Genomic DNA, 13,027 nt, shown 5'->3' with positions numbered 1-13,027 from the left:
TTGCCAAGCAAACAGCAGTCCCATTCTACTCAATGTGCTTCTGTAAAAACAACACATTTAAGAGCTCTCTAACAGTCACAGTTCCCAAGCAAAAAGGTGTCCAGAAAAGAGGCCTATCTGCTGATGCTAGAGAAGAAATGGCATGCAAGCACTGCTTTACTGCAAGAGAAGCCATGTTCTTCTGAGGTTACTGCTCATCTGGAGTCATGTTCTGATGCCTTTTCATGGTCCTTAATCAGACAAACACTGAGTCAGAGGAATGTACCACAGTGCAAGCAAGGTTAACAAGGAGAAAGAAGTCAGGATCTGGACAAAGGACATTTTCAATACAGAGAGAGGGTTAAGACAGGTAAGAAAAATACCACAAACTCTGTAGGTATAAGGAAATTTAGAAAACAGCACTTCCAGAATTGAGACAAAATAAAGTAACAGTGGGATGCCGTATAACCTGTTAGCATAGTCACCAAGGCATGCTGGAGAAACATCAGCAGGAAAGACAACCTGCAGTGACCTTCATCAGCAAGTTCTGTTCTGTGAGGCCTCTCAAACTCTTCAGAAGCAAACTGTTTGCACTGAGGCTGAACCCATGCTTCAGGGAACAGCTCAGCAGAAATCTTTGTCCTTGTACTTGAGATGGAAGGAACTTCTTCCAGAGGAAATGGGCACAGGGTAGCTACTACTGAAAATCACCAGGAATACGGTACATAGCTGAATTCAGCTGGAGGGAAGAGGACAGTAAGTTAATAGTCTTTCACACCTTAAGTGTCATAGAACAGCATGGGATAGTGGCAAACAACTCCAGTCTTTCTTTTGAAGATCAGCTGTGCTGGTGTCCTGCATCCAGTGGCAAAGATGGAAAAAATTATCATCATTCTCCCTAAAATAACTTTTAAAAAAATGTATTTATTTAAATAAATTGGAAGACTGTTACCATTCCTGCCTTCAGTCTACTCTTTTCTACATTGAGCAAATGCCATGACTTCAACTTTCCCTTGTGGTCAAGTTTTCTAATGTTCGACTGTTCTCTTGCCTTTTCTCTAGACTCTCTCCAGCTTGGAGGTAACTTTCTTCTCTAGTAATAGTATGTCTAAATTAGAGTTTCTTTAAATTACTCCACGTCCTTGAATTCCCTTTGAATTTCCCATCTTTTCAGCAGCTTTGAAAATCAGTCATATGTAGAAAAATAATTAAAAAAAACACTTGATGTATTTTAAAATCAGTGGTAGAAAGAAATGTGTTAAGCACTGAAAATCAGCTTACATGTGAAAATGGATCTGAAAATGGTGTCAGACATGAAAAAGCGGCAAAGGAGATTAAACTACAACAATTTGATATGCAGGGCTAAATCCTATGAAAAGAAAACTTTGTACAACTCTCATTAGAAAGATACCCATTTTTCAGTGTCTCGCTACATTTGGAGCTCGAATGTACAGTCAGTCTAAATACTCCTATCCACCATGATCACCACAGTAAGTGACTATCTCGCAAGCACCTCTTACAATCACTCCGAGACTGGATTATAACATGTCCATTTCTAGGGGGAGGAAACTGAGAGACAGGAATTGATTAAGCAGCTGTGCCAGCCTGTAATTAATCATACAATAAGCCAAAAGGAGAGCTTTAAACTGAACATGTAGATGTTGTGCATCAACACCATGCCTATACAATCCTCTCTCAACAACTATTGAGCAACACAAAGAACTAAAAAAGCACGTATATCAGAGTACAAGTATATAAAAAGGTCCTAATCTCAATTATTTCACTCAGGTAATTAGATTTGTGGATCTGAATGTGCGACAAAAATGAGCAGGATTAGGTTTTATGTCACTCCCCAAAATAAAGTGATACATATGGCGACCATTACTTAATATTGTCTATCATACCTACTCAAGCTGTCATATTTCTTGTAGCAAAAATTTAAAAGTTAAAGATACTGGTATAAAAATAAGTACATCAAAGCTTACTGGGAATAGTTCTGTAAGTGTAAAGCCTGATTTGATTTTTTTCCTTTCTATCAAATGCAGTCCCTGAAATTTTCAGCTGTGTAAAATAGCTTCTGCAGCAAGTAATTTCTTAACAAAGACATGCTTTAAGTGATTTTGATACACGCTTTCGTAAAGGATGCTTTTCACATAATGAACCATAATGGCTTTAAAAGGCAAGCAGAACTGTAGGCATTTATAAATATAAATTTAACCTCTGGCAGCTACTAACAGATTAGAAATGCACCACAGTCATAACATTTTGTACATTTATAGGAATATAAATGAGTTTTTCTAGGAATACAGAAGTATTTGTCACCCACAGGTACTGAAGGATGTTAGACAGGAGTGCTTTAGGTAACACATGATCTTCTTAGGTGTCTTCCAAAAAAAAATACTGGTTTTGTTATTTAAATGTATAGAGATATTGTTTCCAACTAACAGAGATCACTCCATGCATTGTAATAGCACAGAAGCTTGTCTAATGGAATAACTAAAGTTGCAGGGATAAATTGTCTGCCCGGGCATGTTTATCTCAGGTAGCTTCAGGATTCCCTTGACTGAGCAAGATCATAGCTTTAATGATGTAAATCCCTTCAAAGCCAATGGGATTAATCACGTAGGGGGAAGTATACTGTGGTGTTTACGCCTTGGCCCATGTGTAGCAGAATCAAAGCCTGCCAGTCTCACTGGAGGGCTTCTGGAAAATCTAGCTTTACGCCAAAGACTTTCTAGCATTTACACTCAGGGTAAGTATTCTAATTACATGATGCCTTATGCTGTTGCAAGGTAACAGGAAAATAACGTCTAGGACTTTGAGTACTGCAATGAAAATTGATCCAAACAACAACTCTATACAAAAGGAAGGAACTTTCCTTCTAAAACCTGCAAAATATAGACTGAAACCAGATCAGGGATGTGTAGCATAACTCTACAGTAACATGGAAGTGATCCACACTTGTGACTGTCTCTGTTTTGCCTGCCTGTATGCTGCAGAAAGCTCTCCAGTTTGCACCCTAAAATGTGTTTGGACTCCCTGATCTCTAGAGGTCCCCTTTAGCTTGGATGGAAGCACCACCCTTTATAACCAAATATAATTGCTGTCTTTACCTGGTATTTTACTCTGTTAACCAGATGCTATGAAGCATAGTATCAAGAGGATTTGTGAGAAGTTTGATGAAATGTTTTTTAAATGTCAAGGTGAAGACTGCTATCGAGTCAGTCTCAATTTATCTAAAATATCCATATGATACCCTACTTAGGGCAGCACAATATATACTACAGTTGAACATCAGATCTGTCCCTAGAAAGCCAGCTTTCGACTCAACAGTAGAAGGTATTTATGGCTGGCTGCTGAGGGATGCAGAAGAAGGGATGGCTACAAAAAGGCTGAAAAGAAAGGAGATGTACCCTGCTCCATGGTGTGGAAACCCATGTGCATCTGCAAACCATGCCAAATTATTATAATACAAGAGAGTATTATAGACCCCCTCTTGATCCAACATACCTATGAAGTAGTACTTGTACTTCAGTCTGAGTCTCAGCACCTCCCTGTTGCTGAATTCTACCTCCCCGCTCCTTTCATACAAGATGGTTAGGATGGTACTTGAAGGCAGCAGCTCCCAGAAAGACTATGGTTTCCAGAGAAATAGATGATTATTTTCAGAATCCTCTTACCTACTGTAACAATAACAAAATACTCTAATAGAAGGATTTAATGCATTCCACAGCAAAAAGTCCCGTAACAGCTGACATCTGGAAGTTGTGGAAGTTGGTCAATAGTCTGCTTCTTTTATAATTTATCTCTGAGTATTGGCTTACACACTATAAGAGACAGTCTATTAAATTTTGCCCAACGCTTATCTCTGCACAGACAGTGAGATTGCTGATAGAGCTAAAATAACTGCAGTTCTCCATGGGGACTATGGGAGGAAAAAAAAGAATGGTACCTACATCTATGAATTTCTAGAAACAAAAATCTTTAAAGGCCTCCCCAATCCATCAATCAATGGGATCATGGCACATCCTTTGCCCAATCCTGTTTATGGGGGAGAAAAGGCCTTCCAGGTATTTGCAGTGGTCCAGTTGCTTACACCCTTAGACTATGGACCACAGATTTTTAAAAGCTGTCAGGCCAGCTTTTTCCTCATGAGGGAAAAGGTACCAAGTCGTTAGTGTTAGTTAGATTGGACTTTTTCAGATTAACTAACCCCTGCCTTGTTCATGAAATGGAACTATTGCAGCAGTACTCCGGCACCCAGTGTCCTTCCTTTGCTGCCTTTCAGCAAAGACTGTGTCTTAGCTCCTCAACAAAACAACAGGTACTTTAGAAAGCTAAATGTTTGCAAACTTTAGAATGGGGCCATTACACTGATTTCCTGTCACAGGAGCGGTATAACATTAAACAGCCAACTTTTACACTTTACTGCAAGTCCTTATTCTAGAGCAAGCTACTAGTATTTGCCACTGCTCTGACTTGCATGTGGGATGCTCACTGTAATCACAAGGCTATAAACCTGCAAGGACTGCAGGGAATGAGACATCCATGGGTAAGTCTGTCCAGGGATATACATACATACATACATACATACATACACACAGCCACATATTTATGGCATATATACACACATATATATATATATATGTGTGTCCAGTGGTGCACGTATACTTTTTATTTTTTATTTTTATACATATATGCACACACCCCCATACGTGTATATATACTCTCCAGTACACTCCAGCCTCAAACAGGCATTCAATCCATGGTACCAGATCCCAAGTTAAAAAAACTAGAAACGTGAGGAGTGCCAGGTCCTCAACACGTACTGTTTCGATTTAGAGATAGACCATCATCAGTTCACAATCCTAATGTAGACACAGCCTATGTGTCCTGGCCTCCAGGGAACTGATAAAGACAAAATTGATTGCACTGTGTGCCATTTTATCCTGGATGGGAGAGTCTTGGGAACAATCTCTCCTTCAGGTGGGCACATCTGGGTGGTGTGGCATAATTTAACCCCAGCTTACATAGCACCTCTCCTACAAGTAGATGGTACAGGCCCATTCAAGTCTCACGTCCTCCAGGAATGTCCAATTTTGGAGTTTTGGTGTTGTTTTTTTTAAAAAGCATTAAGAAATCACAAATGAGTGTGGATCATATAACCACAATTCCACTGTTCACCTGTTTTGAAAGATTCTATAGAAGACTATTTTTTCACTCATCCTTTATGTTACAACTGATATGAAATAGTTTAAATAAAAATGTAAATATTAAAGTTGCATAACTATAAAATAATTAAAATCTTAAAACTACTCTTTCAAGTCTCCTTGAAATTTCTAAAGAAGTTCCACTAATATATACATAAGGTGCAAGTCAATACACTAAATTGAGCAAAACTTTTTTTTTTAAATTTGTCTATATCTGTCATGTTTATCAGACTTCTTTTACAATGTGAAGAACTCCTTTTGTACCGAAATCTGAACCACAACATTAAGGAAATGTAACATCATCAAATATCACACACAAACCTCTTCTGACTCCATTAATAAATCAGAATGCTGTGGGAAAAGCAGGAAAAACTTTATTTAATACACACTATAAACTCAAGGAATCAGCTGTCAGTGAGTGTAATTTTACAGATGTAATTTCCTAATTCTTAATAACGATCCCAGAGGTAGGAGACAGAAACCTTAAACTGACTTATGACCTATCCTGTTGCGATCTAAACTACGAACACACATTAAAATCTGATGCCTCTTTTAGACTTCCTGTCATGCTGAGTGATAAAACTTTAGGACAAGACTTTTATATCAGCAGTCCTGGTCTATTTATGCCCCCTCCACTTTAATTTCAATGTGACTCATACTAATTTAATCCATGCAATGCTCTTGACTGCTATGATTCCTGTAGGCCTGCAGGTATATTGAATGAAAATAAGGGCAGGTGATTATGTGAGAGATTTCTAAACTCTGACAGTGTTAAGGCAACGAAAGCTGACAAGATGCAACCTAAAGGAAAGGTTGCCTGAATAACAACACTACTCCTCCAAGGGTAGCTCTTGCCAAGTTACCCATATGCTCCTCTTTATAAAGACCCAGGGCTCTACATCAGGAGCTCATAATATGCAAAGTAATAACAGGACAGCGTTATTATTCTTAGCTTTGTGCCTTTTTATAACTTTTAACCTTTTTTTTTCTTTGGGAGATGAATTTTATGTACTAGAGATCTACTAAGATTGATAACCACAATGCAAATCCTAGATGCTGCAAGAAATCATGTTAGTTATTCAGTAGATGCCATTGCTTCCTCAAATTTAAATTAATCCCAGCACCCCAGCAGGTTGCTAGGAGGCCATCAAAGACGCTACATTTTCATAAAAGTAGCAAAGCTAAATCTTATTAGTCCCAGGTATTGATCACAGCATTTTTTCACATTTGTAAGAATAAAACTGTTCAAATTGATATGTTCTACCTTTCTTAACTTTCTCCTTTCTCATGTTCTCCCCTTCCTGCCCTCAGCCATTGTCAGCACTGCTACAGGCTGTGAGACATTTGCCACCTCCTTCAAAAGGAAGCTGCATTTCAGTAGTGCCTGAAATGGTTTCTGCATAAAATGCTGTGGTCCTCATGGACAATAAAACAATATAAATGCAAAGCTGTGTGATTAATATAAGACTGTGTGATTAAGTGCAAGTCAGTGTGATCAACAGGGCTACAACATACAAGTCCTCTGCTTGCTTTTTCCCTAATAAACTTAATTGATTCTAAATCTGCTCTGAAATTAGGATGACGCTATCAAGGTTTTCAGATTCAAAGTACCATGTTGGTACAGCATTTCTCATTCTAACCTTCAGCTATTTACTATTTTCTTTCAGAATAGATACGCATCTGTGAATGCCTGAAGATCTCTCTCAGTGTCACGGTGGCAGATTCCTGGGGAAATGACTGTGCATGGATTATAACACTGGTTTAAATATAAATGTTTCAGAGATTTCAGGGTCATGTTTGGGTAAGAAAAAGATAGACAGTTTACCACAGCGATACAAGACTCCTTATGAATATGGACAAGGAAGGTTTTTCATTATCAGGTATGAAAGTAGTATTTGAAAGTATATGAAATCTATTAAAATTTCACAGACCAGAAGAAGAATTTCTCAACCCCTGGAGAAAGACGGGCAAGAATCCAGCCTGGGTGTTCAGAAATCAAGTAAATAGACATACACTGCTCAAAGCAGTATCTTTCTAAAAACCAGTTATCCTTAACAGGACTCAAGCTTGGTCACCCAAAAAGCTATTTTTTTCTTACAACCACGTTCCTACATCCACCAGGTTGTCCACACAGTGGGAAAACACTGATGGTTCACTAAAAGGTTATGTTGCTGCTGCAGGCAACACCAGGCACCACTCTGGGCTCCTTGTTCACATGGCCTAAGTCAGAGTCAGCTTTGCCGCCCGCAAATCGCTGTGGGCTCAGAGCCTTACGTAACGGCATCCAGCGGCCTTCCCATGGCTGCCTGCCCCCCCCCCCCCCCCCCCCCGCTGAGCAGGACCCCCTCATCACAGCACCCACAGTCAAGTATTAATAGCCCAAAACAACAGAAAGAATCAGTGGAACAAAGACCAGAAATATAAAAGAAATCCCAAGAGCTGCTGCCTTTTCTTTTGTTTGGGTTTTTTTTTTTACCTTTTTTTACCTTCTTTTTTTTTTTCTTTTTTTCCTTTTCTTCAGTGCAGAACTTAGGTGAATAACTCATGACTGTGCAACTGCATAAAAATCGCTGCAAGTAAATCACTTTCATCGAGGTGTGGAGATGAGAACAATTTACTGCAGAATGCAGTACCCTGCATCCTAGATAGCATTAAGCAGCCCCAAATATATGAGGAGTCACAGTAAGATTTTGCAATACCACAAGAATTTGCACTTCAAATGCAATACATGTGATCAATGAAAAGATTTTAACAAATAAAGACAGATTGGTCTTTGTACTGTATTTTGGTTATGAAATCAAGCACTCAGCATCCAGAGCACCTAGACTAAATTACATGTCTGAGGCTCAGTCTGAGCCCTCTCCCTCAGAGGGGCTCTTTCTGGAGAGAAATGGCTCTTGTGCTGTCCCACCTTCCGGCTCATGCTGGTCAGGAGCACTTGGAAAGTGCTGGGCATATTCAAGGATATGCTGAATAACCCCTAGGAAATCTGTTAGTCTCTGGTCAGAGTGGGTTTTCCCATCACTCCCACACCTCCCCTTGCTAGCATGCAGTGCACGTTCAACACTATTATATGCTTAGGAGTTCTTCTCTTCTTGATTTACCCTTTCTGATGAAAAAAATAATTAAGAATATTTTTTTTTTCACAGTAGTGAGTCTGTCCATTCTATTAAAGAAAAAAAAAAAGAAAAAAAAAAATCTCAAAGGGATATTGTTTATACTTAAAAGAAAACACAAAAAACCCAGAAAACCTATTTTTAGCATTGAGGGGTCCCTGCAAATCTTCACCTCCAAGTCAGGACAACTCTGAAAGCCATCACTATGAACTTGAAGGGATATCAGAAGGGAATCAATCAAGTAAAAGAGACTAAGAATAAGAATGCAAAATCTAACTGCTGCCAGAATAATTTTGAGAAGAATTTGAAGTAGCTACAGGGGAATTTACCCTGTTACCTTGTGCTGGTTTTGGCTAGGATAAAGTTAATTTTCTTTATAGTAGCTAGTATGAGGTTATGTTTTGGATATGTGCTGAAAACAGTGTTGATAACGCTGAATTGCTGAGCAGTGCTTACACAGCGTCAAGGCCTTTTCTGCTTCTCACCCCATGCCACCAGTGAGCAGGCTGGGGGTGCACAAGAAGTTGGGAGGGGACACAGCTGGGACAGCTGACCCCAACTGACCACAGGGATATGCCAGACCATATGACGTCATGCTCAGCATATAAAGCTGGAGGAAGTAGAAGGAAGGGGGGGGACGTTCGGGGTGATGGCGTTTGTCTTCCCAAGTAACCATTACATGTGATGGAGCCCTGCTTTCCTGGAGATGGCTGAATACCTGCCTGCTGATGGGAAGTGGTGAATGAATTCCTTGTTTTGCTTTGCTTGCATGCGCAGCTTTTGCTTTACCTATTAAACTGACTTTATCTCAACCCAAGGGTTTTCTCACTTTTACTCTTCTGATTCTCTCCCCCATCCCACCAGGGGGGAGTGAGCAAGCCGCTGTGTGGTGCTTAGTTGCTGGCTGGGGTTAAACCATGACACTTGTACAGGATAGAAAGCCCAGGAAGTACTGGAGGGATTACTACACAAACAAAAAAGGAACACAATGTGTTTTCCATAACGTGCCATAAAATGTAAGGCTTTAACTTCACAGCATTTTATCCATAAGCTTAAGAAATCTAACTTCTGCCCAAACAACCATGCAATCACTGCCAGTTAATTTCAATGCAATTATTTCTCCTCTGAGCAGACTTTACATTCCAAGAAGATGCCAATAGAGTAAAGATGCCCACAGAAGGAGATGAGGACTGAAAGATAATTTGACACTTACATGCCCACAGTCCAATGACCCTAAAGTTGAGCTGCATTAATAAATATTTAGAAATTAAATTGCAAAGTACCTCAATGTCTAGTTATGGACAGAAAAACCTCATCTTTGGGTAAGCTGGAACCCTTTAGCCTGTCCAAAAGCTATAACATCTTTTGCGAGTTTCCTATGTTATGAGGTAAATTATACTCAAAAGGGGTTTTCTACCAATTTCAATTCAGAACATACTGCAGTAAGACTTACTGTAGGCAACCAGGCATGAAAAAAGTTAATAAGTCAGTGAGCACAGATTTTTTAACAAGGATTAATCTGAACCCAAGAGGGCCATTCTAAACACTTTCTTCAAAAAAACTACTACTTGAGAAACTTTCTTCCCTCTGCACTATATCATTCCAAATCATAAATCTGGAAACTCATACACAGCTTTTAAACAGCTGAAGAACTGCAATAGCAATAGCTGTGATACGAAAGGTAATGAGTATTCAACTCTTCAGAGTTGCTACTCTGTACCTTGCCTAACTTAAAGGAAATATATATTCCTCAGGATAGTAGATAGGCTCCATGTTGGGAGAAAGCATTGTATACTACATGTAGCAAGGGACAGGGCAGCAAAACCTCTAGCTTGCGCCTTGTACACCGACAGTGCTGGGATTTCTGCAGAGCTTGCAGGTCCTAGATCTCCTTCTGCAGCCAGAGTTCCTCCTTTCTCATTTTGTGAAGTACTACAGCGTACCATAGATCAAATATAAATATGCTGTCACATATCAAGCAAATCACAGGCCAAAAAAAAGCTTCCTCTGTCTCTGAAACTGAAGGATACAACAATTTTCATTAAGTGAGAGAGACACAATGGACATGGTGCTGCCCTGCAGTTCCAACCCACACTGCTTCTTTGCTGTGTGTTTTAATCTTTTTCTGTGGGATCCAGAGTCCAATCTTCATACACTGCACAAAGAGGCCATTACGTTGACATCTCCAAATTTTAACTGGAATTTGAGGTTAGAGCTGAGCAATTCAGGGATGAAATTTTTTTGAGAACAACTAATCTGCTCAGTCAACCGCTTTCATACAGTTTAGTAATCCACACAAGAAACTGAGCAAGAGTCCATAACTAAGGAGAATCAGAATTCCCCTATTCAAAGCTGGAAATTATTTTTTCTTGTCTATCTACAGGTTTGTACTTCTGAAGTCCACTTCTGCTTAAATTGACCTTTTATTCAAGAAGTGCAGCTCCTGTGTGATTAAAACCCGTTATATAAAAATACCTCCTTACTTACTTAGCAGAACAATTTCCAATGCCTTTCAAGAAGCGTGTCTAATGTTGGCCTTTCAAATACAATTATTATACCTCATTTTGTTAGAATTGCTGTGCCAATAGAGAACTGGATTGTATTTTACATTAAATTCACCCATAGACTTTGAGAAAGAAATCTGGTTGAAAAGTCTATTTTATCATCAATGAGTATGACAGCAAGAACTTAATTTAATTCCTACATTTTGGGTTGTGTTGCCAAGATATCAGACCAGGAAAGTTTTTGTGCTTTTTTTGTTGTTTGCTTTTTTTTTAAATTGTAAATTGAGACACTTTACCCTTGAGAAGTATGGCAAACAACTGTGCCATTTCTAGAACTTCTTTCTCCTTCAGACTATCCCAAATTTATGAGTTTTTCACATGTAGCAGGGAAAAAACAGATATGCGAAAATGTTACTGAAAAACTGAAAGCATATCTAGGTATACAATAAAACCTCTATTATGTGTTCTCAACATTTATTGGGTAATTTACATGACCTTATTTGCAGTCATCAGATTAGAAGGATCCTCTGATATTTCTGTAGTGGTTGAGCTGGTATCAGAACAGTGTATCTTCATTTTCTTAATCTTTTCCTTAGAGATCAAATAAACGATTCCCAGACAATAATACAGTCTCTGATAGGAAGATGCTGTCGCTTCTTTAAGAAAAATGTACTCTTGGAAAAGAAATTTTGTGGGACTGAAGCATTTGTTCAGTAGTTTCTCCTTCTTGAAAAAGAAAAGGGGTTTTTGTAAACAAACATTTTTCACAACCATGCTCATCTGGGGTCTGCTGCTGTGGTTCAGCTTCTCCGCACTGAGCTGTTCTGCTGACTCACTGCGTCCCTGGGCAAGGTGAGTCCCGTCGCTGCCAGCTCAGGAAAAGGCTGAGCATGGGAATGGAAATAAACGCTCACTGTCACCGCTTGAGGAAGCTGTGGGAAGGAGGATGCTGCCAGAAAGAAAACTTACGAGCAGTTCAGCTTAGCTGGAAGCCCTCACTGAAGGTTACCTGCTTCTTAGTTTTATTTAATACAGCACAGGGGAGCACCAAGACAGACATATATTCAGAGCCTCCATGCACATAGGCATACCAGTGACCCACAGGGTGGAATATTTACACTGACTTTTGGCAAGAACATGGAGTATTTTCCTCCTGAAAAAAAATGTACTCGTTGTACTGTTAGCAACATGCAGTATTCAATTTATACTTGCCCATTAACTGAGCCCTTGGTTTTCTTATTTAAAAAAAAAACCAAAATAATTTCTGCTATTGGAAAGACCAGATTGCTGCAGAAAATTACCATCCAAAAAAGATCTCAATTTTTTTAAAATTTCTTATAATTTGATATTTTAATTATCCTGCTGTCAAATGTCTAAAGTTGTTGTTTGACTTAAAGGATTTGGAAGCTGTTGCAGCAAAGGAAGGAGACAGATAACGATAGCTAAATGAATAGCAGATGGCTTATTGAAAAGCATAAACGTAGGGGTGTGCAGAGACACCAGGCTTGAGTGGGTTTGCATGGCTTTGCTAGAGTAGCAGCTCCATCCTGGCTAATGAAACCCCTCTTCAGCTCTGGTGGGAACGCTAACATGGCTGTACAGCTCTTGGAGACATAGCTTTGGTATCGCTGCACTGTATTTTATCTTACCACACAGGCACACTTGGTTACAAATTTGGTTGAATGTTAGCAAGAAAAGAACTTAAAGAAAGGACTGGCAACCATAAAAACAGAGGCTACCTTACCCAGATACAAAAACGCTTGGGAAATATATTGTGGCTTTCTGTATTATAACGGGTTTAAGGAAATAACGATGACTGGGGTTTTAGCTATGTAACCTTTGCTAACTCAGAAAATCATCTTTCAAGGAGCCCTTAATAGTACAGGACACAAATTGCTTCTGTGCTTCGTGGCTTCGTTTGTTAAAAATTCCATCGACAGGTAGCATACAAAGTTACATCAGGATTTTCTGTCCTCATAAATACTCCTGCGCAAGAGTGAAACTCTGCATTGAGCTCCAAGGTATATCATGTGAGAAAACAACAAAACTAGTTGGCATTTCTGAGAGAAAACAACTGTTACTCCCCCAAATTAAACACGCATACAGACATTAATCAGTGATGTGCAAGTGATGTGCAGCTCTGCTTTCTGCCCCTTTCCCTCCACCTACAGCTCCACAATCACTACCAGTTTCCTTTCAAACGTTTCCTTTTAGTTTT

At 39.3% G+C, this 13,027-nt stretch overlaps 1 protein-coding gene across 3 annotated transcripts in view; it reads right to left on the bottom strand.

Annotated features, from left to right (window-relative positions):
* The window catches only part of AMPH (amphiphysin), a 122,764-nt gene that overhangs the window by 79,310 nt on the left and 30,427 nt on the right, over positions 1–13,027 (bottom strand). The gene's annotated exons all lie outside the window — the stretch shown is intronic.

This window comes from Harpia harpyja, chromosome 1 (assembly GCF_026419915.1).
Source record: "Harpia harpyja isolate bHarHar1 chromosome 1, bHarHar1 primary haplotype, whole genome shotgun sequence".
NCBI classification, from domain to species: domain Eukaryota; kingdom Metazoa; phylum Chordata; class Aves; order Accipitriformes; family Accipitridae; genus Harpia; species Harpia harpyja.
Note: the sequence above shows the minus strand (reverse complement) of the source record. Positions and strands in the feature narration are given on the sequence as shown.